Source organism: Euprymna scolopes, chromosome 45, assembly GCF_053919585.1.
Source record: "Euprymna scolopes isolate OS-2025 chromosome 45, ASM5391958v1, whole genome shotgun sequence".
NCBI classification, from domain to species: domain Eukaryota; kingdom Metazoa; phylum Mollusca; class Cephalopoda; order Sepiida; family Sepiolidae; genus Euprymna; species Euprymna scolopes.
The window spans coordinates 48,766,941-48,792,041 of NC_136526.1; the positions used below are offsets into that span (position 1 = coordinate 48,766,941).

Sequence of the window (25,101 nt, forward strand, 5' to 3'; positions counted from 1 at the left end):
TATATATATATATATATATATATATATACATACACGGACTGCCAAAATTCACCACAGAATTACCCCACCCAATATGTAACACGAGGTAACTTTATTATAAATTAATAATATCAATATAACTTTTGTACCATTTAAAAGAAAAGGGCAAAATAAACCAGTAATAATTAAAAAAAAATTTTTCAGCGAACGAAAATGATGAAATTGCGAGACGAATATCGTGTTTACATAATTGGCAGTTTACAATAACGTTCCCATGGGTTGATACAGGTGAATATTAGTTAGACTCATGTTAGTAATTTGTTAGTGACACATTCATTGAAGAGATGTAACTGTAACGCAGGTAGTATCGTAACGAGGAATTTATTTACACTGACTAGACCAAATACTGTTAGAAATTCGGGGTTTGTATTACTGTACACATAGATTCGAAAAAGTTGTCAAAAAACAAATATATAACAAATAAATATTATCAAAGGCAAGATAAGTTACTTTTCTACCAAACTGGATATAATTTTCGTGTTTTTATTCAATTTAACATGTTTATTCAGCTCGAAAAGCATACAGTGTTTAGCGATGTATTGGAAAATTCAAAATGGCGGCCGATTCTCTCTTTAACACGGTAAGTTTGGAAAAAGGTATTATAAATAATAAACTAGACAAAATACTGTTAGAAATTCGCTCAATATATGTTACCGTGACATAACTTGACATATATTCGGTGGTTTTTAATAGTATTTTGTCTAGTTTATTATTTATAACACCTTTTCCTGAACTTACCGTGTTAACGAGAGAATCGGCCGCCATCTTGAATTTTCCAATACATACATCGGTAAACACTGCATGTTTTTCGAGCTGAATAAACATGTTAAATTGAATAAAAACACGAAAATTATATCCAGTTTGGTAGGAAAGTAACTTATCTTGCCTTTGATAACATTTATTTGTTATATATTTGTTTTTTGACAACTTTTTCGAATCTGTGTACAGTAATACAAACCCGAAATTCGCTCATTATATTTTACCATGACATAAGTTGACATATATTCGGTGTTTTTTAAATAGTATTTTATCTAGTTTATTATTTATAACACCTTTTCCCAAACTTACCATGTTAAAGAGAGTGTCGGGCGCCATTTTGAATTTTCCAATACATCGGTAAACACTGCATGTTTTTCGAGCTGAATAAACATGTTACATTGATTGAATTGAATAAAAACACAAAAAACGTATCCAGTTTGGTAGAAAAGTAACTTATCTTGCCTTTGATAATATTTATTTGTTATATATTTGTTTTTTGACAACTTTTTCGAATCTATGTGTACAGTAATACAAACCCAAAATCAGTTTACTGTGTATATAATTCGTTGTTTAAAATTTGCTTTTGTGTTTTATTTAAAACCTTGTTATTTTGTGAATAAATCAAAATATTGATTGTCATTCATTTTTCTCATTTACGCTCGATTTCTCTGTCGCGTGTCAATTAGGAACGTGTATTATTGCACCGGAACGAAATTACAATTTCCGTTCCATTTTGGTGACACCCCAAAAACATCACGGGCTTTTTCCACAAATACCAAATATATTTTCTGCGAACTTGCTTTTCCGGTCGCAATCTTAGACTGTTGATTTCCACTCGTCAAACTCGTCTTGTTTAAATTAACTCATCTTATAATCGCCCCTTTGTTAAAAACGCATTGCCAAACAAAAAGTAAGTATTTATTAATTTATTTGCTTTTGAAGCTTTTCGAAAAAGTTGTCAAAAACAAATACATAACAGATAAATGTGATTAAAGGCAAGGTAAGTTACTTTTCTACCTTACTGGATACTTTTTTTTTAGCGTTTTTATTGAATGTAACATGTTTATTCAGCTCGAAAAGATATAGTGTTTACTGATGTATTGGCAAATTTTTAATGGCGCCCGACTCTCTCTTGAACACAGTAAGTTTGGGAAAATGAGTTAAAAATAAAAAACATACAAAAACTGTTAGAAACTCGCTCAATATTTTACCGTGACATAGGCTGACATATATTCGGTGAGTTTCTAACAGTATTTTGTATAGTTTCTTATTTTTACCTCATTTTAGACTTACTGAGTAACTTATCTTACCTTTAATAACATTTATTTGTTTTTTTGACAACTTTTTCGAATCTATGTATATGGTAATACACCCCCCCCTTTTTTAAACTACATTATGATTCCCTTAATATGGTAAACCCTAACGGCCCAAAATACATGAATGGAAAAAGAAAAGAAAAAAAAGGATTTTCAGTATGATTCATTTAAAATGAAAACTTTAAACATCGCTACTAAAAACATCACAAGAATATACTTAACACTTTAAGGAAATTTTCGATGTTTATAGGAAATATTCATTTTTTGAATGAAAATGTGGAAAAAGTTGGAAGAATAAGACTGATACTGACAAACAAACAAAAAAATCAGCAGGAGTTGCCTCTCCCTTCACCTTAAAATTCACTAAAATTTAGGATCTCAATTTTAATGAAGTTTTCTGCATTTATTTATTAACAATCATGGAATATGATAAACATTTTTTTTTTTATCTTAGTAGAAATGTATTATTTTATGTAAACAAAATAAACATTTTCTAAACTTCTATTTTAAGTACTAAAAACGCATTAATTTATTTCATTTTTGACAAAGATAATGCATTGTAGATGCTAGCCATTTATTTTTTTTTAAGTATTTGTCATATTTTACAAAAGGCATTGAAGTTCTGTAAATATGGAAGATGCGGTTCTACAATTCATTGTTAAGATCCACTGAAAACAAAAATGTTTTTTTCCATCTCCTCTTATATACTTTTGAGGGACAGTTAACTCATTGGCAGTTCCTGGACAAATGGCAAATAACTTCTAGATGCTATTCCAACACATTAGTCGATAATTTTTCCCCCTCTACACCCCCACGCTGTAATCACAGGAAGAATTATCATGGTCATTTTTGTGTGCACCAAAGAACTTGTGCAATTTTTTTATGCATTTGAAGGTTGCCTTAATGATAAAGGACTGTCAGTATGTTTATATCATTCTGTGTTTCTCTCTACTTCCTCTATGGTATCATCAATTTCCATTTCTTCTTCATCGGGCTTGCTAGTGTAAAGGGCCAGGATATAAATACCCTAACTCGCTACAAGAAAAAATAATGAAACGAATGGAAAGAAAGGAAACAAAACTCAAATGCAGGATAAAATTGACGTGTCATTTATTCACTGTTGAAGAAATGAATGTTTTAGATATAACACGTGTTCATGTCCGTGCAGGTGTAACCATCATTTGTTGCAGGGCTGGTAGTTAGAAGGAAAATGTATGTTCATCTCACGTTCGGGTCACTATCGTTTGTTCGCGCGTGGAAAGAGAAGTGAGTAAACGTAGTGGAAATTGGAATGATAGTCCTGCGTGTAAACAAAGGAAAGGAAGAGGGTAGACATCAGTTAAACTGTGCGTCATGTTACAGTCAGCTACGCGGAGGTATTCTCTGGCACCAGTTGTAGATAGAGAAAGAGAGAGAGAAAGTCAATCCAGTTCATGGAGAGAGAAAGCGTATAAGGAGTAGTTCTGTCTGTTAGCTCTTTGTCCCACATAGTAGCAAGTGGTGTGAGGCACGCCTGCTGAAACGGCGGTGGCCTGGTCGATGGACCGGCCAGCTCGAAAGGCTGGCTAGAAAAAGGAAGATGCTGCTTATTGCACTTGTTTTTATACTTGTTTCCGGTGGTTTTTTGCGCATGTGTGGATTTCCTTTGAAAGGGGAAGTGACATTGTCCATGTGTGTGTATGTGAGTACATGTGTATACGTTAGTGTGTGTGTATATACACGTGAATGTGAGTGTATGTACGCGAAGGTGAATATATGTACGTGTGTGGACGTGGGCGCGTATGTTTGTGTGCACGTATGTATATGACAAGTAATATAGCTTGAAATGTGAACGCATGTTTTTGTGTGAGACTAGAAAAGGCTCGCACACCAGTCAACCTGACATACGCACACATTTTATATTTATTTTGTTAAATGTAAATATGTCGTTTAAAAAACAATGACAAATGAACAGTTTGTCTCAATTACATTTAATCTCCTCTTAGCATTTTTACATCTTGGATCGCTAATTAAATGTATTGCTTTAAAAATAAATTACAAGAAATTTACAGAAAAAACAAAAGTTCTCAGCCTCTTAAAACCAAGCCTTAATAGCCAACCTGCCACTGGGTTTGGACCATGAGCACCTTGGTGTTATGAACTGCCATCTTCAGAGCTAGATAGCAAGATAGATTTTATACCTCATAGAACAAGTGTGTAATGCGTGGGTGACAGCTGCACCGAACTCTCATGATCTGCAATGCCATGTTACCCAGTCTATCTTTGTTGATAGAAACGTACTGGCAAGTGTTACCAGAAGAATGAGAGCATGTAGCAGCCTGTGGAGACTCCCATCAGTTAAACAATTCATTCACATGCCCAAAACTATCATTACAAAATTGCATGAACAATTGCAGTGTTAGAAAGAGAACTTTGACAAACTGCTTTATCAACTTCTTCCTGTGGTGGATGTAGTTGTGGCTCAAGCTGAGGAATATGAATGTAACAACACACATTTTTTTTTTACATAGGCATAACCACTTATCAAAGCCAGAAACCACTCGAGGATAAGGTCAAGAGTGTACAGTAGTCAATTGGACAATATAGTAATCGATAGTAATGGAAATTTGGTAAATTTATTAACTTAAGTGGAACGGCTCATCAAGAACTTGTTTAAGTTGGACTTGAAAGCAATCAGATTGTAGTCAGTTGGAAAGCAGGAAAACGGAAGACAGTTCTGCAGGCGTGCAGTTCTAAGAAAGAAGCTTTGTTCATGGAATCTACGTTTAGGATTGGGCACAGATAAAGAGTGGGAGGGAATTATAAATAGAGTTTTCAGCTAGACGAGTGTTTCTTGTGAAAGTTTGGCGAGGGGGAACTATAGATTGAAGCTCAGTCATGCACTTGCCATGAAAATAACGATAAAGCGAAGACAAACTTGCAATATCACTTCTGTAAGATAGAGGTTGCAGGGAAGAGAAAAGGACATCTTCTATGAGGCTACAAAGTCTTTTTTGGACTCTATCAAGACATTGATGGAGAGATATCTAGCACCACTTACAAAAAAAACTTGTTAAACTGTTTCTAATATTGTGACTTAATTTCCTTGCCATCACATTATCCTCTACATAATTTATTCACTTTTTTACTTTTATTCTCACTCCAAACAAAACATATTACCACTTGGATGTAAGGGGATTACTATTTAAGATTGTGTCTATAGGGAAACCGTAGCAAGTTGAGCAACAAGATATCTGGTAATATTAGTTTAAAATTTATGTACATTAGTAACAGTCACAGTAAAAAGAAGGGAATTCCAAAGTTTAGCAGTTCAAGGTAAGAAAGTATCATAATAGAATCATAAGCTGCCTTCAGGACAGCCAGCAACCACTGAAAAAGACTAATAAATAATGCAAGAGGGTTGTATGCTAAATTCATCAAGTCCAAAGTTGCTGAGCAGCAGCTTGGTTCCCACCAGTTCTGGCAAATAACAAACAGGGTCCTAAATAGAAGTGTGTGCTCTATCCCAATCATCATCAATGGACCTGAGGTAATCTCGTCAGCATCAGACAAAGCCAAACTCTTTGCCAAGAATTTTGCAGCTAATTCTACTCTATGCACTCAGGGCTGCCAACCCCGCCATATAACCATCCTGTGTCTGAAAACATGAGACATACAAAGCTGTTTAAGCGTTGTCTTAATGGAAATTGCTTTTTGACACCCTGTAAAACCCCATTAGTATGTCCCGTACTTAAAAATCAGGTGATCAGTCATTTTCTTTTTCAATACAGACCAATCAATTGCATCATAAGTAAGTTGCTGGAATCTGTGTTAGACAAGTAGGCAACCACCTCAGCTAAAATAACCTCCATAGTGAATTTATTTTTTTTTTTTTACAAGGCAGTCACCACTTACCAAGGCCCGGAAGCCACTCAGGGATAAGTGTTATTGTAAGTACAGTACGTTAGTGTGGATATTTGAGAGTCTCTACTTAAGGAGGTGGTTCATCAGGAATTTGTTTACGTTGGACTTGAAGACATCCAAGTTGTAGTCAGGAGGGAAGGAGGCAGAGGGAACAGAGTTCCACAGGCGTGCAGTTCTAAGAAAGAAGCTTTGTTCAGGGAATCTTCGTTTTGATTTAGGCATAGATAAAGAGTGGGGAAAGGTTTTGATAGTGGATTCAGCTAGACGGGTGTGTTTTTTATAAAAGACTGGCGAGGGGTGACCAGAGATTGGGGTTCAGATGAGCACCTGCCATGGAAATAACGATAAAACAAAGATAGGCTGTGAACGTCTCTTCTGTGGGAGAGAGGTTGCAGGGAAGAGAAAAGGGCATCCCTCATTAAGCCACAAAGTCTATTTTGTACTCTGTCAAGGCAGGATAGGCTGTTTTTAGCAGCTCCTGCCCAGATATGGCAGCAGTATTCCATCCTTGGACGTACTTGGCTTTTATATAGATAGAAAATTGCATCAGTAGTGAGATATCTTCTGGAGCGGTAGAAGGATCCCACCATTTTCCCAGCGACCTTGGCAACAGACTTGATGTACGTGTTCCATTTCAGATCAGGAGTGAAGATCAAGCCCAGAAGCTTGTCAAAACATGGGGCTTCTCCTAGTCGAGAACTATCCATTTTAATTGATGCCAGATGGGGATCAGAGCGTTGATGATGTAAAGATAGGAGTTTGGTTTTAGATGCATTAAAGGGAACCAGCCACGTCTTCCCCCACTGAACCACTCGTTCGAGATTAGAGGAGAGAGAATCAGAGAGAGCTTTGTCATTTACAGCCTTTGATGTGTTGCCGTAGATGGCTGTGTCATCAGCATAGATGTCAACAAATGATTTAAGTATGTGTTTAGGGAGATCATTAATGTAGATCAGGAAGAGAGTTGGGCCCAGGATGGATCCTTGAGGGACTCCAGCATTGATACTGCAGGCCTCTGATTTTTGTCCATCAATAACTACTATTATGAGCCTATCAGAGAGAAATGATTTCATGATAGAGAGAATATTTCCAGTTATACCGTAGCTGGAGATCTTGTGAAGTAGGCTTTTATGCCATACCTTGTCGAAGGCCTTTGATATGTCAAGAGCAATTGCCCTGGAAAGGAAGCCTTTGTCATGAGATTCACTAATCCTATGAGATAAAACCGTTAGCACATCTGCGGTAGATCTTGCAGAACGGAAACCATATTGCATGTCACTAAGAAGGTTATTTCAGCTGAGGTGGTTGACTATTTCTCTATTTAATATGGATTCCAGCAACTTACTCATGACACACAGGAGACTTATTGGTCTGTACTGAGAGGAAGATGACTTTTCACCTGAGTTTTTAAATACAGGGCACACTGATGAGGTTTTCCAGGTTGTTGGAAAGCACTTCTCCTTAAGGCAACCTTTAAACAGTTTCGTAAGTATGGGAGCAAGTTCTGGTTGAAGCTTTTTTAACACTATAATTGGGATGCTGTCAGGGCCAGTAGCTTTACTGGAATCAAGGTTCTTGATTAGCTTGGTGACCTCATGCACAGATATTTGTATGTTACCTAGCGTGTTCTGTGTTATAAGAGGAAATATGGGGAGTTGATGGCCTTCGTTGCATAGGGTAGAATTAGCTGCAAAGTTCTTGGCAAATAGTTTGGCCTTGTCTGATGCTGATGAGATGAATAATCAAAAGAACTGTGTTAGTCAATAACACACAACAACAATAATAATAGCAGCAACACTTACCAAGGGTCCAGCTTATGCACAAGACAGACATCAGATTGAGCTGGACTGAGGGCTTGTATTTATGTACAAGCATATCCAATCAGGTTATTCAGCCAATCACAATCCAAGGAATAGACTGGCCCATGTATGCACAATGGAATCTCCCATTGTGCCATAAATAGTTCTCCTCTTTCATGAGAAGTAACTTTAGTCTTTGTCAAGTTATCCACAACTTGAACGCTGACCGAAAGTCCACTACACAATCCAACATGGCGCTACGAACAGGATTTGAGACAGAAGATTGGGAAGACTATTTCCTCAAAGCAGGCATTGCTGCCGATTCCGCCAAGAGCTACGCTGCAACTTTTGTGAAGGAAAAACTGAGAAAAGAAAACCTTCAAGTAATGGATCGAGCCATGCTAAGAGAATTGGGAATCACAACAATGGGAGAAGCTCTGTCTATCCTTCGACAAGCCAAGGAGCCCTCAACAATTCAGAAAATTTCGGATTGACTGGGAAGTATTTACCAGAATAACGGACATGCCAACTTCTCAGGCCAATACCCAGTTATACAGTTGCGCTGATGAATCCGTTCAAAACGCAATCATAAATACGTACCCTAAGTTCTTCACCACCAACCCAGACAAGCTGCTAGAGATGACAGAAGCATTGGTAACTCAAAAATCAAATCCCATGGTCCATCGGATGACATTTGCAGCTATATCACAGCATGAAGATGAACCCATCCAACAATACCTTGTTCGTCTTAGGTCCACGGCCATAGACTGTAATTTCTCATGCCCCAACTGCGATCACGACCTGTCCGACATTTACATCAAGGATCAATTTATCAAAGAGATATCGAATGATACGCTTCAGACCGATCTACTGGCAAAAGCCGGGTTGCTAAAAACTCTCAACCAAAATATTTGTCATGCTGAGGCATTTGAGTCTGCACTACGGAACCAAACCGCAATGACTGATACCTCAGACATAGCTACAGTCCGGATGTCAATGTATCGCAAAAAGAAAAAACACAGTGCTGTACGGACTAGCAGAGGCAATATTCGCACTAGCTCTACTGCTACTCACAATGATAACATTGCTGATAAAGAACCCCGTCAAACCTGCATAGGTTGCGGTAGTCACCAACACGGTACTCCAAGGACAAGTGCCCGCTATTTAACATGTCCGGCATGGAATCAAATGTGCAACACTTGTGGGAAACTTAACCATTTCTCAGCAGTGTGCTGGACAAAGAAATATCGCCCGGCAGTGATAAAGAGTTTTGAAGACCAAGAAGCTCCCATGAATACACTCATGGCCCATATCACATTCGATCAAATGAGGGGCACCATTATGACTACAGAAGGTGATCTGTTAACTGAAATAAATGCATCAGTAATCCCATTCTCACCAAAACCAGATCCCAGACGAGCTGTCAATATCCCTAGGAGTTGTAGTACAACGCTAAAGGTTTTTCCCGACAGTGGTGCCGCCATTTGTCTTGGGGGACCAAAGCATTTAATCAAAATGGGCCTCACAGAGATTAGTCTTATCCAATCAAGAAAGATCATACGAACAGTTGGAGGTTTCACACTCATGTGTCAGGGTTGGCTACCAGTTGAGTTTGTGGTCAGAGGGAAAACAACTAAACAAGCCCTCTACATGTGCAAGGGCATACAACGGCTTTATCTCAGCAGAGCAGCCTGCATCGATGTGGGAATATTGCACAAACATTTTCCAAACCCTTTAGCAGACGTACATGAAGAGGTAGACACCGAGTCTAAAAAGTGTGTAGATCAATTGCCAAATCGCCCCAAAAACCTCCCTTTTCCTGCAACAGAAGATAACATAGGCAAACTTAAGAGCTGGCTCCTAGAAAAGTTTGCCAAAACAACATTCAACAAAGATGGGATATTTCCAGCCATGTCCGGCCCAGCTGCCCACATTCACCTCAAAGAGGGAGCAATCCCTAAAGCCAGACATAACCCAATTCCTGTACCCTTCCACTTCAAGGAACCAGTAAGACAAGCCCTTTGGAAGGATGTAGAAAAAGGTATCATAGCTCCAGTACCCGTGGGTATGCCTACTGATTGGTGCAGTACTATGGTAATAACTGCCAAAAAGAATGGTAATCCAAGGAGAACAATAGATTACCAACACCTTAACTCTCAATGCAAGCGAGAAACCCACCATACTGGGTCGCCATTCCAGTTGGCACTGCAAGTGCCACCTAGAACAAAGAAAACAGTCCTAGACGCTGTTGATGGATACCACTCGATTCTCTTAGACAAAGAATCTCAACCATTAACCACCTTCATAACTGAGTGGGGAAGATACATGTATCTTAGGATGCCTCAAGGATATGTCGCATCTGGGGATGCTTACACTCGTAGATACTTTGAGATAATAAAAGATATCCCACGCAAGGTGAAGATAGTAGACGATACCCTGCTATATGACTCTAGCATTGAGGGAGCCTTTTATCATACCTTCGATTTTCTGCTCCAATGTGCTAAGAATGGAATTGTGCTCAACACCGACAAATTCCAATTCTGTCAGGATGTCGTACAATTTGGAGGCCTCCAGATAACTTCTTCAGGAGTGACCCCTTCTGAGTCCATGATACAAGCGATACAGGATTTTCCAGTCCCAAAGACAATTACTGATGCCAGATCATGGTTTGGGCTTGTCAACCAAGTAGCCTGGGCATATTCACTGGGTCCAGTTATGGTGCCTTTTCGGGACCTCGTCAAACAAAACTCCAAATTTGCTTGGAATCAAAATCTTGAAGACGCATTCAAAGATTCCAAGCGAGTTATAATTCACCTAGTGCAGAAGGGGGTAGCAACATTTGACAAAGACAGAGCAACTTGCCTTGCTCCAGATTGGAGCAAAGAAGGAATGGGCTTCCTACTCCTACAAAAACATTGCCAATGTACCATGGAAAAAGCCCCAATCTGCTGTTCCGAAGGTTGGCATCTGATATATGCCGGCAGCAGATTTTGCACGGATGCTGAGCGCAGATACGCACCAATAGAGGGTGAGGCAGCAGCAATAGCATGGGCATTGGAGAAATGCCGTATGTTCGTCATGGGTTCTCCAAACATCATAGTGGTCACAGACCATGAACCTCTGAAGGGGATATTTGGCGATCGTGATCTGAGCAAGATCCAAAACCCCCGGCTCTTTAGACTCAAGGAAAAGACCCTGAGATACAGATTTACCATACAGCATTGCCCCGGGAAGTGGCACAGAGGCCCTGATGCAGTTTCCCGCCACCCAGTGGCGATGGTGCAAGCCCTCCTCGATGTATTTCCAACAAAACCCTCTCAAATGGATATACTGGAGTCGAACAACATAAGCAACATAACAGAGTCAACAGCCTTAATAGCAACATTTGCAGACAGCAGTAATATAGCCATGCTATCACCAGACCTAATTCGTTCAGCAGGTCGTGGCGATCAACAATATAACAAATTAATAGACACAATACAGCAAGGCTTCCCAAAAACACGTAATCTCACTGCGCCCGAAATCCGTGAGTATTGGGAGGTGAGGCACCACCTTAGCACTGACAATGGTCTAGTATTGTTGGATCGAAGGATCGTCATCCCCAAAACACAACGAAAAAAGGTCCTACACTGCCTGCATTCTGCACACCAAGGAGTAGTCGGCATGAAAGCATGTGCCAACGAATCGCTGTACTGGCCAGGGATGGATGCATCAATCCGCAGTATTAGGGCGAATTGCATGGTATGCTCAACCATCGCACCTAGTCAACCAAGGGAGCCTATCATTCTAACACAATCCCCAGAGTGGCCATTCCAACAAATCGTCATGGATATTTTTTATATTGGAGATCACACATACCTTGCCTGCGCAGATAGGCTAACTGGTTGGCTAATTTTATACCGCCTAGAATCAGGTCACACTACTACAACCAAATTGATGTCCATATGCCGACAACTGTTCCAAACATATCGTGCCCCAGAAGAACTCAGCACCGATGGCGGCCCACCTTTCACCCCCAGCACGTTCCAAGAATTTCTGAAAACATGGTGTGTTAGGCACAGATTATCTTCTGTTGCGTGTCCCCAATCCAATGGCAGGGCAGAGCTCGCAGTAAAAACTGCAAAGAGGATTGTGAAAGGAAACACAGGCCCCCACGGTTCCTTGGACAATGACAGTGTTGCCCGGGCCATCTTGCAGTATCGGAATACCCCAATCCAAAGCATTGGCCTATCACCGGCCCAATTATTACTTCACCGTCGACTACGTGACTCCATCCCATCACAGCCAATCCTCTACAAGCCTCATCCTGAATGGGTGTCAGCGGCACAACATCGCGAGGAAATGCTCCACCACCGCAATGCAAAAATAGTAGAAAGATACAATAAATATACCCACAACCTTCCACCATTACAAGCTGGTGACACTGTAGCCATCCAAAATCCAGTAAATCGCAGATGGAACACAACGGGCAAAATCATCAGTTCCCTACCAGATCGACAATATCGAATCAGGGTTAACGGATCCGGAAGGATCACACTTAGGAACCGCCGTTTCCTCAGAAAATGCGAACTTAAGCCTGCACCAACCCCAATACCAAGTGCAGCACTAGGACCAACAATTCCCTCAAGCGATACTACATTCTTGCATCTTCCACTATCTCCCTGTAATAGCACATACACAGCAACCAAACCCCAACAACAAACCACACATATATCCCCACGCTTTCGATCAAGGATTCCTTGAGCTCTTTCTAGGTTACTACCACACAACAAACTAGGCCTAAAAGAGAGATACACCTCTCACACAACCCAGCCTACTCGTGGGGGGGAGGAGGGGAGATGTAGAATAATCAAAAGAACTGTGTTAGTCAATAACACACAACAACAACAACAATAATAATAGCAGCAACACTTACCAAGGGTCCAGCTTATGCACAAGACAGACATCAGATTGAGCTGGACTGAGGGCTTGTATTTATGTACAAGCATATCCAATCAGGTTATTCAGCCAATCACAATCCAAGGAATAGACTGGCCCATGTGTGCACAATGGAATCTCCCATTGTGCCATAAATAGTTCTCCTCTTTCATGAGAAGTAACTTTAGTCTTTGTCAAGTTATCCACAACTTGAACGCTGACCGAAAGTCCACTACACAATCCAACACTCTGGTCCATTGATAATGGTTGGGATAGAACGCACACTTCTGTTCAGGATCCTATTTGTTATTTGCCAAAACTGGTGGGAACCAAGCCGCTGATCAGCTACTTTAGATATAACAAACTGAGCATATAGCTCTCTTGCATTTTTTATTACTCTTATACAGTGGTTGCTGGCGTTCCTGAAAGCAGCTTTATTCTCAGTGCATCTATTATGTTGGTAGCTATGGAAAAAGTGATTTCTGTGCACGATAGCAGCAGCACATTCTGGGGAGAACCATGGCTGGCTGTTAGGTTTTTGTTGGAATTTTTTAGATGGTATGAATCGGTCTGTGCCTACAATTAACCATTCTATCAGGCCGGATACTATAGAGGACACATCATTTTTAAATATGGAATGCAGAGGTAGATCAGATATAAATGTACGGAAGCTATCCCAGTCAGCCATAGAGTATCGGTATACAGTACCATGGAGGGGAACGTCTGGGGGCTTATTACATTTCATTTTTATCTTAACTGATACGACGGAGTGGTCGGAGGATCCTAGCGGAGAAAGAACGGAACATGAACATAGCTCAGGGGAAGTTGAGAGAAAAAGGTCTAGGAGGCTTGCATATTAACCTGTAGTATCGGGCACATGGGTGGGCTTGCGAACAATCTGAGTGAGGTCATAAGCAATTGCAAAATCATGACAGAACCTCCCCTCATCGTCCGATATGCAATATGGTTTCCATTCTACTAATCTACAGTAGGTGTGCTTACAGTTATGCCAAAGAATTAGCAAATCACGACAGAGGCTTCCTTTCTAGGGCAATTGCTCTTGACATATTAAACGCCTTTGATAGGGTATGACGTAAAGGTCTACTCCAAAAAATCTCCAGCTATGATATAACAGGAAATGTCTTCTCAATTATTAAATCATTTCACTGATAGGTTCATAAGAGTATTGGTTGATGATTAGAAATCAGAAACTCACAGTATTAATGCTGAAGTATATCAGGGGTTTATCCTAGGCCGAACTCTCTTCCTGGTCTACATCAATGACCTCCTAAATCACGTCCTAAGATCATTCATAGACATTTATGCTGACAACACTACCATTTATGGCAAGACATCAAAGGCCGTAAATGACCAAGTTCTCTCTGATTCTCTCTTCTCTGATCTTGAGCATATGATGCAATGGGGAAAGAGGTGGCTTGTTAATTTTATTGTATCTAAAACCAAGCTTCTATCTTTGCATTATCAATGCCCTCATCCCAATCTGGCATCAATTGAAATGAATGTCTGTGGTCTTTGGGGGGCTTCATGCTTTGATAGCTTCTGGGTCTGACTGATCTTTACTCCTGATCTGAGATGGAACACATACATCAAATCTGTTGCTAAGGCTGTTGGAAAAATGATCCAATAATTCTACCATTTCAGTAAATATCTCACTGGTGATGCAATTCCCTACTTGTATAAGAGCAAAGTACATCCAAGGATGGGGTATTGTTTCCAGATCTGGACAGGAATTGCTAGAAGCACCTTATCCTGCCTTAACAGAGTTCAAAATAGATTTCATATCCTAGTTGGGATGCCTTTTTTCTTTCTTGCAATCTCTTTCCCAAAGAAAAGATGTTGCGAGCCTGTCTCTGATTATTTTCATGACAAGTGCTCATCTGAGCTCCACTTTATGACCCCTCCTTGCCTGACTTTCATGAAAAACACTCGTTTAGTTGAAAGCAATATCAATAATTTCCCAAAACCTAAATGTAAATTCCATGAAGAAAGCTTCTTTTTTTTAGAACTGCACGCTTGTGGAACTCTGTTCCATTTTCCTGCTTTCCAACTGACTACGATATGGTCGTCTTCAAGTCAAATGTGATCAGCTGTCTCTTTAAGTAATCCAATTTATCAAATTTTCACTACTAACAATTACTATGATACTTTCCCATTGACTAGACTACCATATACTCATTAACCCTTATCCTTGGATGGCCTCTTGACCATGATATGTGGTGACTCCTTTGTAATAAAAAAGAAGACATTTTAGGCATTTAGGGACGTATACACTTAACAGTAAGATTCATTAAAGTAATAGTAATATAAGTGTGGTATAATAATAGTAAATCTATACGGAAAAAAGACTAGATGTAAATATAGTAAAAACACGTCATTCATTAGCAAATTATGCCTTCATAGAGATACAGGATCCTGACAAGTGTGAGTAGTTTTCTAGCATGGTAGATGGAGCCTACCTTCTTTTTATCAATCTATTTGTACCAATTCATGTTGCCTGTTAATGTTATGTTGAGAATTTAAACAAAAAACGTATAGGTAGCATGGTCTTAGTCATAACAATCAGTGGCTGAGAAGTTTTCTTATAATTGTTAAAGGAAAGGAGCTTAGTCTTAGCAGCAATAAATGTTGCCATCTATTTATGCCTCATTCCACTTTAGACTGAAAGTCTTTTACTAAAGTTTTGTACATTGTGTAGATATATGTAAATTAGTTTTCCTCTCATATCTATAAAAATATGGTGTCCTCAGCAAATATATTGATCTCGAACACATTTTTTAAGTTCCTTATGAATATCAGGAATAATAAGTCTAAGGGTCGAACTCTGGAGCACACCTGCATTTATATCATATTATTTAGACGTACAACTTCCGAGGAAAATCTTAATTTTTTCCTCTTGTCCAAGAAGAATCTGATTATATTAATTATTTGCCAAGTAACACTGTCTGATTTAATTTTCCTGAGAAAACCATTATCCCAGACTCTATCAAAGACTTTGAATATATCAATGCCTACTGCCCTCGCTTCCTCTACCTTATTCAGTGCATGATATATGTGTTCAGAGATGACTTAGAATACATGCAGTTGAATCACTTTACCTAAATCTACTGTTTGTCAAAAAAATATTCAGCATTTATTAACTACTATTAACCTGTTCCTTTTATTGTGATTCTCTTCCTATATGCCTAAAGATTATTCATTCACTTGAAAACTACTGTGAACCTGTTTCTACTATTGTGACTTTAAGTTGATCCTTTCAATGCTGACTCTACCCATCTCATCTCTCTCATATGACCAATGCTATGAATTCGACATTGAATATTTATATATAAACTTTTGAATTATTGCCTATATTCAATAACAGAATGTCTACTTCCACTGACAGTTCATATTCCACAGCCTCGTCTAGTTGGTCAAATATATCCATATCCTTTACATATCACAAAAATATATTTTCAGATTCAGTATTGTCAAAGCCGTCAACTTTAAAAAATACGATAAAGTATCATTGAACGTTTTCCCCTTGACCTGTACTCTAACATATATTAATTGAACAATTACAGTTTCTTACGAAACATTGCAAAAATGAGGGTTTGTTCTTCTTATGTTTCTCGCAATGCAAACAACTAAGTTTATTGAGAATAATTTTATCTGTCTTATCAATTTGTGCTAAATGTTGTTTGTCAACAGAAATTTCAGTGTTTATCATTAAATTACCGTTCAGGCAAATAAAATAAAATAAAAATACATTATAGCACATATACAAAACTAACATATACGAGAACCTAAACAATAACATCTTGTTCAATAATTAAGCAACAATAAACAATAATAGACATCGAAGGGAAATATTACTTAAAAAATTCAAAATTATAATGAAATGGTAACATCAGCCACTAGATTTGCTCTTAAAGATCACAAAACTAATTTGCTGGATGAATCCCCCATTCAAATTATTTGTCTTAGATTTGAGTACTATAAACGTTACTACATTTCTCATTATGGTAATCCACAGTAAGCCCCAGTTTCTTGCAATGCAAACAACTAAGTTTATTGAGAATAATTTTATCTGTCCTATCAATTTGTGCAAAATGCTGTTTGTCAACAGAAACTTTCAGTGCTTTTTATTAATAAGGTCTGTTGTGAAAAAGAGCTGATAGAAAAACAACAAAGATTTTCAAAGAAATTGAGCAGCTTTTTAGCAATTTAAAGTTTTTTTTATCCTGCTTTACAAGCATAATCATTCAAATGAGCATTGCACTCCATCTGCCAGGTTCACAGCATGAATAATATTTAATCATCTCTGCTGAAATTGACTACGTTTTCAGAATATTCAAACAAATTGAAATGATGTCTCTATCATTTTTTTCTTATTTTTACTCTTTAAATGGCATAAGGATAGATTATTTCTTTCAAGAACAGATGCCAAGATGAACAGCTTTAAATACTGAGGCTACAAAGGAGATTCTTGTTCTTCATTTTCTGCTAACGATCTTTTAATAATTTATTGGTAATATGTTCCATAACTACATCTACCTCTTTATTCCTCTTCTTTAAATTTAGCTTTTTCTTTTCTGCCTTCTGCTAGATCAGGGAAAACAACTGATACTCCTACTAAGGTGTCACTCTCTTACTCATTCTTTTAGAATGATATGTTGCAAAAGTATTCCTCAAATTGAATGTGAAAAGTGTCACTTCTTATCAAGTAAGTTTCAATTTCCTTACTATGCAAAAGACCTAGTTCACCAATGTCAATTTTATCAGTCTCGTACATTTGTGCCGAATTCAATTTGTCAACAGTAAATCACCATCTTGTGAATAGATCCAAGTTAATAATGAAGAATATCTTGGCATTCACTGATTCATTTGCATAAACCTGCTGTTTCACTTCCATACCTTTTTAATTCTTTTGAACATGTCACCTACAAAATTCATGATGATAACAAATTATCCTGCTGTAGACTGTTCATGTTAAATTGATTTTATTACGTGTTAAATTGATTCTATTTCATATTTAATTGATTCTATTTTATGCTAAATGAGATTGTAAGTAGTTTGAATTATTAACATCCATGTATGCTGCTATTAGCAATGGTAACTTCTCGAAAAGAATTTCTCATAACTTTTAAAAGAAACTTTCTTTTTGTAAGTCTTAAACATTTACCATCTCATTCCACTACCAGTAAATATTCGGTGCTAGTGCACTTACTGATCCGCGCTATTTTTAAACCGTATTTCCAAGTTTAAAGTTTTATCATATGTTTTTTTAATTCAATTGTAAGATTAAAGTACAGAATAGGTACAAAACACCCTTCCCTCCCCGTGTTAAGAATGGCTTTTTAAACTAACGTTATTATGTCAGCACAGATCAATAAGTTCACTAGTACCAAATATTCATCTAAAACCCAATTGCATCAGGGAGTTCGTTTATAAAAATCTGGAAAAATAAATATCCAAAGAGCAACACTTCCGGCTCACGTGTTTATATATATATGGTCAGCAACAACACTCAGGATCATTCTTTTGTCGAAGAAGCGTTTGATTATATGAAATACTTTCAGTAATACTGTAGTAATTAATTCGTCTAACATTTTCATACTAGTATTTTATGAATATATTTTTAACATAATTCCTAACATTTTATACTAAATATATTTGATGTATTATTTTTCCAGACTTATTTACTGGTAAATGTGAACTGCGTATACCTATAGGCCAAATGCTTAAACATATTTTTGTAAATTTGGTAATTTTTAAAGAAAACTGATTGCTTTATGTTTATATAGTTTTTAAATATCAGTTATTTTTATTTGTAAAATGTTTAGTGTTCTTTATTTGTTTAATGATTATTTTAATTGTGTGTTTATTTTATTTTTTTATTTGTAGATTTTTTGTAACATCAATTAATTTTAATACCACAGCTTTCATGAATGTTCTGATCAGTTGCAACATCACTGATGAAAGATTTATTTTTTTTGGAGTTAAAAATACAAGAAAAATAAAAAAAAAATTTGATACAGTTATGAGAAATTAGAAAGCTTATTATGTTTTTTTTTTTTTACAAAGGCATCACCACATTATCAAGGCCCAGAGGCCACTCAAGGATAAGGGTTAAAGAGTGTACAGTAGAAATTGGTCCATATAGTAATCATTAGTAATGAAAATTTGGTAAATTTAATAACTTATATGGAACGGCTCATCAAGAACTTATTTACTTTAGACTTGAACACAACCATATTGTAGTCAGCCGGAAAGCAGGAAAACGGAAGACAATTCCACAAGCGTGCAGTTCTAAGAAAAAAGCTTTGTTCATGGAATCTACGTTTAGGTTTAGGCACAGATAAAGAGTGGGGGAAATTATTGATAGTGTTTACAGCTAGACGAGTGTTTCTTGTGAAAGTTTGGCGAGGGGGGGGCATAGATTGAAGCTCAGTTGAACACTTTCCATGAAAATAACTATACATCAGAGACAAACTCGCAACATCTCTTCTGTGAGATAGATGTTATTTATTTTGCAGACTTAACCCAGAAAATCTGAACTGCCTATATCTATTGTCGAAATCCTCAAGTATGGCTTCATGACCTTCAAAGAAAACATACTGCTTAAGGATCAAATATTTTTTAAATAACGGGTAATTATTTCTATTTGTAAAAAAGTTACATTTTCATTATTTCTTTAATTTTTCATTATTTCTTTAATTTTCATTATTTCTTTAATGATCCTTCGTGGCTTAGTGGGGGATGCCCTTTTCTCTACCCTGCAACCTCTCTCCCACAAAAGAGACATTGCGAGCCTATCCTTGTTTTATCGTTATTTCCATGGCAGGTGCTTGTCTGAACTCCAATCTCTGGTCCCCCCTCGCCAATCTTTCACGAAAAACACCCGTCTAGCTGCATCCACTGTGAAAAATTTCCCCCACTCTATATCTGTGCCTAAATCAAAACGCGGATTCCATGAACAAAGCTTCTTTCTTAGAACTGCACGCCTGTGGAACTCCGTTTCGTCTGCCTGCTTCCCTCCGGACTACAACTTGGATGTCTTCAAGTCCAATGTTAACAAATTCCTAATGAACCGCCCCCTTAATTAAACATTTCATCAAATCTCCACACTAATGTAATGTGCTTGCAATAACCCTTATCCCTGAGTGGCTTCCGGGCCTTGATAAGTGGTGATCACTGTGTAAAAAAAAAAAAAATTTATTATGTCAATTTTATTTCTTTTATTTTATGAATTGTAAATTTTTTAAGATGAATTAATTCGAACTCCACAAACTTTATGAAAGTTCTGGCTTTAATTTAATACTGCCAGTAATATTTTTTTAATAAAAAGATGGAACCATGAAAGTTTTAATAAGTTAAAGTAAAACAATAATATTATGAAAAAAATAATAATTTTGTTATATTTCTGAATTCTTGAGATAAAGATTGATACTTTATATTTATTTCTATTTTTAAAAATACTTTTTTCATTTTGAGTATTTTCACAACGTTTGGAAGATCTTACCTTCAACTTTCTTTAGGTGCATCTTGAACTTGGGAATCGTCCTGTTGAACTCAGAAATCCGTACTTAATCTCATGAAATCGCCATAGTTCATTCTATAGGAAGAAAATCAGAAAAACCACAATTGTCATTAAGTGGCCCAATCGACAGGCTATGAAATCTGTAAATCTGCAGTGTTTGTTTTATAATATAAAATCATTAAATCGTCAAAATTTATTCAATAATCATGAAATGAAAATTGGAATAACTACCATTACTTTAAATTTTTTCCCCATCTTTCAGTTGATACTTTGAATTTTATTCTTTTAATCGTAAATTTTTGTAAGGTAAATTAATTTAAATACCATAAACTTTATGAATGTTTTGCTCAAAAATTAATACTCTCCGTAATATTTTTGAAAATATAAGGATATATCCATGAAAGTCAATAAGATCAAGTAAAAAAAAATAGTGTTAGATTTCTAAATCTTTGAGTTGATACTTTCTATTTATTCCAGTTTTAGAGAGTACTGTTCTCATTTTGAGTAATTCACAACATTTTGAAGATCTGACCTTTAGCGTTTTTGGTGTATCTTGTTGAACTTGGGAATCTTTCTGTTGAACTCGACAATCTGTACTGAATTTCATGAAATTTTACTTCATTCTATAGAAAGACAATTAGAGAAACCACAATTGTTAATAAGAGGCCCTAATTTAAATAGTTTTAACATCTGCATGGGGGCAGTCAGTGTACAGTGTCTACATAAAATCTGTAAATTTGCAGTGTTTGTTCTATAAAATCATGAAATCATCAATATTTATTCCATAATCATAAAATCTCTAGTGTTTGTCATGAAATGAAAAATGAAATAACTACAATTACTTTATATTTTTTCTCCCTCATGATATTTACTTTCGAAAATGTGTTTTAAACTTTGTATTTTTTTTATTACTGAATATTTCATTATTCTACTATTTCTTTTGGAAAATAAATTTTTGTTTTATCAACAATAAAAATATATTAACTAGTGCACGTGACAATAATCCATGTGACAATATACAACCTTTCCTACAGTGCCTTTCTTGTTAATTACAATTAGTTATGAGTTCATTTATGAATAGCTCAACAATGCCTTCGATGTATGCACCCCAAAAATGTAGTCAGACACACAAGTTCTCAGTAATATGTTTGAAGCCTCTTTTATGCTAATCTGTATGAATTCTTCAGATTCTTTGAGAGAAAATACATCTTCCTCTTGAAATAATGTTTGGGACGTCCTTTTTAAAATAGAAAATCATCCAATCTTCAAACCTCTTATTGAAGCAGCTAATTGAAAGCATAACATGTGTTCAGAAATATTGGTTTCATGTGTGACACTTACATATATGTTATAGACATATTATGATATTGCTTTCTTGATTTATCTCATTATAAGCTATACCCATAATAGTCCTCATAATTTGCAGAATTACATTCACAGTGAATCCCACCCTAGATAAGTAATGCCTATTGCCATGCTAAGCTATAATATGATAGTCCAAATTGATCTTTGGCAGGCTCTTTAAGGTAGCTGATCAAAGATCTAGGAGCAAGATATTTGATCAACATCAGCTACCTTTTATTATTTATTTTGGTGCTAAAATCAGCATCAAATTTTCATGCATTAACAATAAGGATGAGTTCTTATTAGTCAATAACACAGCCAACTTTTGCTTAGTGCTGCTTGACAACAGCCATCAATGTGAATAGCCATTACTAGAGCTCAGATCTTAGTTTATAGTAAAAAGCATCCAACAATAATGTATCACTTTAATTGTATGGTTCTCTGTTGATATCGATGATTGTTCAGCTTGCTCGGTGTCTTGGATCCTCAAACTGTTTCTTCACTAAATTAGATTTCCACTAGCTTAGCTATCTTAATCCATTTAATAATGTATTGATATTTGTCTGCATAACTAACCTATTGTTTAAGTTTTAAATTACAATTGTTTTTTATAGAGGCAAGCATCCTATATTTATTGCAGATACCATAGCCATTATGCATGACATAATCGACCCTATGCCAATAGGTTTTATCTCTTATAATTGGGTGTAGTAAACCCTGTATGAACTTGTAGCATTAGATTTATACGTTCCTAACTAAAATACTGAGTCATCAGTATTGCGAATTATTTATTTTCAATGGCAATTACACAAAACTTAATTTCATAAAAAACTGAATTTGTTCAACTTAGTAATATATAAAATTAAATGATACTCAGCTTGTATTTGTGTATAAATGAAACTAATTTTATTAAAAGTCATAAATTAAAAATACTATAACTTATGTTTCTTTAATATTTTATTAAAGTATGCAAAAATACTTCTAATCAATAATGACGGGTTATTATATTTTAACCTTCCATTTAATGTTAATCTTACGGATAAAACTTACTGAAATTTTAGACCTCATTGTTTCTTCCAAATCCTTTTTGATAATTTTTGATTTAAATGAAAATCATTTTCAAAGAAAAAGCCCTTATTTAGTACAGGTAGATATATAAACTAATGAAATATTTTATGACATGAAAAAGTTGAAAAATCATGGGAAAAGAATTGCCCGATTTATTGTATGCATATTAGATATTTTCAATTGTTTATATTTTATTTATTTAAGTGAAAATCATTTTATAGGAATAACCTTATTTAGTACGGTTAAATATATCAATTTATGAAATATTTTATGACATGTATAGAAAAGTTGAAAAATCATGGGAAACGAATTGCCAGATTTATTGCATGCATATTAGATATTTTCAACTTTTTATATTTAAATTTTATTTATTTATTAAAGTGAAAATCATTTTATAGGAATAACCTTATTTAGTACCGTTAAATATATCAACTTATGAAATATTTTATGACATGAAAAAGTTGAAAAATCATGGGAAACGAATTGCCAGATTTATTACATGCATATTAAATATTTTCAATTGTTTATATTTAAATTTTATTTATTTATTTAAGTGAAAATCATTTTATAGGAATAACCTTATTTAGTACAGTTAAATATATAAACTAATGAAATATTTTATGACATGTATGAACAAGTTGAAAAATCATGGGAAACAAATTCCCAGATTTATTGCATGCATATTAGATATTTTCAATTGTTTATATTTAAATTTTATTTATTTATTTAAGTTAAAATCATTTTATAGGAATAACCTTATTTAGTACGGTTAAATATATCAACTGATGAAATATTTTATGACATATATGGAACAGTTGAAAAATCATGGGAAACGAATTGCCCCATTTATTACATGCATATTAGATATTTTCATTTTTTGCCTGTTTGAAAAGATTTTATTTTGGTTTAGTTGTAATGCATATCAGAAATTATAGTGATTTATATATTCTTCAATTTCTTAGAAGTTTTAAGCATTATATATTCAAACATTTAATCGCATTGTTGAACCAAAAACATTGGGAACATTGCTGCATTTATTTCAGACATCGAGAAGCATTTGTCAAAAAGTGTTCACATTAAAGATCATAAATACAATATTGTTGCTGGGTTAAAAGAAGCATTTCTTTTTATAAACAATAAAATTTTGTGAATTTTAATAATGTTAATTCTTGAAAACAACTAAGAATACTTTTATTGATATTTAAATAAAAAAACTAAATTGTTATATTTTTGAAAATCACTAAGGAAGTTTTTGTGTATATTTATGTTTAATATTTATGAAAAAAGGAAGTTTTTGTGTATATTTAGTTTAATATTTATGAAAAAAGGAAGTTTTTATGTATATTTAGTTTAATATTTATGAAAAAAGGAAGTTTTTGTGTATATTTATGTTTAATATTTATGAATAAAGGAAGTTTTTATGTATATTTAGTATAATATTTATGAAAAAAGGAAGTTTTTATGTATATTTAGTTTAATATTTATGAAAAAAGGAAGTTTTTGTGTATATTTAGTTTAATATTTATAAAAAAAAGGAATTCTTTTTCTACCTATATAAGTATTGCAACAAATGTCCTGATTATATTTTTACTTTAATCAAAAATGGATTTGAGGACTTCTTAAAAAATTGTGCATGATTATTTAATTGTGTCTTTAGTTCACAATGCAGACGTCTATCTCTAATTAATCCATTTAAAAAGTAACCGTGGATACATGTAAACATCTTAGTATTTTACGAAAAACGTATGAAATTAAATTATTTGTGAAATTTGTTTGTTTTGATTTTGCAGAATATCCAGCAATGAATACAATGTAAATTGCACAAAGGTAAAAGCCGGAGAACAAGAGAAATTATATCTTTCTGAACTATATGAGTTTTTCTCTTATAAAATAGAATTGTATGAAAATACATGGAAAATTCTGACAACTGAGCATTTCTTCTATTCTTATGCTTATAAAATATGGTATTTGTTGAAATATATATTCATTGACATTTTCATAAATGCAGCGAATAGTAGAATAAAAACTTATATAAGACTTCAGTAATGAGCTGCAAAAATGGTGGACTTGTTAGAACTAACCATTAAAATACGGAAAATGATTTATATAAAACCGAAATGTGAGACTCTATATACATTGTGTAAATATGTAATGTAATGTAATATATAATCTTATAAAGTGCATGAATATTCACTGGATCCATCATATATGTTCGGTATTCATCAATCAATCGAAATGAAATATTGATTTTATATGGATTATTTTGGTTTTATAGTGAGCTGATACACACAGGAGTATACATTTTCTATATATAAGTTATGAAAATATATACGGCAATTAAGCTACACAGAATATTTTGCATTTCATCCTGCTGAGAAGTCGTCAAGAAAAACATGTTTTCATTGAAACAATTAAA

General features: G+C 35.2%; 1 long non-coding RNA gene across 1 annotated transcript; it reads left to right on the plus strand.

Annotated features, from left to right (window-relative positions):
- The first annotated feature begins 1,582 nt into the window (after positions 1-1,582).
- On the plus strand, positions 1,583-24,883 carry LOC145269558 (uncharacterized). Its single transcript, XR_013865091.1, has 4 exons — positions 1,583-1,708; positions 17,398-17,456; positions 19,270-19,383; positions 24,476-24,883. It is a non-coding gene; the product is annotated as an uncharacterized LOC145269558 (long non-coding RNA).
- The last annotated feature ends 218 nt before the right edge of the window (positions 24,884-25,101 follow it).